Source organism: Macrotis lagotis, chromosome X (assembly GCF_037893015.1).
Source record: "Macrotis lagotis isolate mMagLag1 chromosome X, bilby.v1.9.chrom.fasta, whole genome shotgun sequence".
In the NCBI taxonomy this organism is placed as follows: Eukaryota; Metazoa; Chordata; class Mammalia; order Peramelemorphia; family Peramelidae; genus Macrotis; species Macrotis lagotis.
In genome coordinates this window covers 240880244-240882469 of record NC_133666.1, presented here as the reverse complement: position 1 = coordinate 240882469, position 2226 = coordinate 240880244, and positions in this window count along the sequence as shown.

Sequence of the window (2226 nt, the reverse complement as noted above, 5' to 3'; positions counted from 1 at the left end):
GTTGTGTTTTCTGACTTTTTGTGGGTGCTGTCTCTTTAATTTTCTTTAGCAGAAGTTACAACAAACAGGTTGGTTTTTGTTTGTTAGGTGTGTGTATGTGTATGTGTATTTTATTCATACCAGGTGAATAACATAATTGCATTTAAAGAAATGCTCATCCCTTCATTGCTTTTGGTGTGTTGTTCAGTTAAAAGATCAAAGCTTACAAGTTCCTTTCAAATGTAAACAGAACCGCTTTCTGATCTACTAAATAAAAAAAATACTAAAACTCTCACAATATCATCACTGAGCAAGAACTTCTCAGGGACAGGTGCCTGAAATGGAGGCAAGACAGCAGTTCTAAAGTAGCACAGCAGTTTTTTTTGGGGGGGTGCTGTGGGTTTAATGGGGGAAGCATTTGGGGTGGGTAAGGGGCTGTAAAACACCATTAACCAAATGATTAAATCTTAGGGAATGAGCCTTGGAGAGCTCCTAAATTGTGTAAACTATTGGAGACACTTAAAAACATTCATATACACTGTGGGATCTAAGTTTTAAAAAAAAATGCCATGAAGATGGTGTTGGAGAGAGTCAATGTATCCAGTCCCACCATAAGACTGAGAAAGCATGCATGGGGAAGAAGGTGGAAGGAAGGAGAGCTGGTTCACATTGGAAATGGAGTGTCATCTTGAATGTTCATTCTCCATCAAATTTTGTCCAGAGTACTACTACTGAGGTCATGATCATGGATGTTGCCATGGGGAATGCTGTTATTTAAATGGAGTGTGCTCTGCACTCGAATGTTGAATCTATGCAAGTGGAGGAATCAGTATCAAACCATGCTCCTAGGAATCTGTGCTGATTTATAGAGCTCACCATGAATGTACACAGTACATTGGATGACTGGTGCTAAAAGAAGTGGGTAGGTCTGTTACTAGCAAATTTATTCACACAGGCAAGAAAGGCTTTGGGGCAAGAGGAGCTATCCCATTGCAAACCTTGGGTTGCTATGTAACACTCAGGCTGTTGCCATCATTTAGAATAGAGGTGGATGGAGAAAGCAATTACAATATTTTATAGGGAAAAGCCAGCTGACCAGTGGACAGTTCTTTTTCTTTGTTAATCTTTCTTTAATTCTGTAGCAGCAAAAAAGAAAATATACTAGAAGTGGAAAATGGACTGCTATTTGGACAAATTATATGTTTGTTTGCTTAAAAGCAAAATGAATATGAGTCAAAGCAAACATAACTGGGTGAGTCCCACCATAACTAGACTTCCTGCCAAATAAAAACTAAAAGAGTTCTCAACTGGACAAGAAGGTGACAAGTTTGCTCTTCCTCCACTAAAACACACTTTGGAATCTTATCTGCATAAGACTGTGACAGAATTCAGATATCAATTAAGCAATAAACTGTTTTTCTTTCATTTCATAAGCTGTCCTAGATAATAAATTCTACGAAAATGATTATGAATTCAGCAAATTTGATTTTCTTCATAATTCATTTCCTTCATATGTGGGGTTTTTTTGATCCATAATAATTCTGAGGCTTTTTTTAAGGATTTTGAAGAGACAGAGTAATAAATAAAGGCTGCGTTCCTAGAGACATCTAACAAAAATAGAATATTAATATCTTTTAAATTAAACATTTGAAAAACTTAATTCACAGCATTAAGTGGACTGCATGAGCCCATAATGAAAGGACTCTGAAGCACATTTTTAAACCCTCATAAAAGTTAGCAGTGCAAACATACACCTTATCAAACAAAAATAAACTAACAATGTTAATTCTGAAATAAATAACAAACGGAAAATAAAATGAGGTCATTGTTCAGCTACTTAGTGGACTTTAGAGTCTGAAGGAAATGTGAGTTGTGCAGGAGAGCACAATTTCTTTAATAAGCATCCTTCTTTTGAGTGGGAGCCTCAATATCTCACCTGAACCTAGCTTGATCTTCATCAAGCTTCCCAAACTAATGTGTCAAATAGCTATGATGGGAGAAATGATCTTTATATTCTAGGTTATGATTTTGTAGGAATTGGGAACTGCTTCAATTTAAAAACTTTTTTTTTTAAAAATGCCAAAACAAAAATTTGCTTGGGTTCATTAAATATATTTTGGCTCATTCATCTCATTGCTGAAGGTGTTGAAAGAAGTAAAGCATCAGATACTCTTGAGTGCTGTACTTGTCCAGTTGGTCTCCACTCTCAAATATCACTTATCACTCAAATTTAAATGTTGTTAAGGG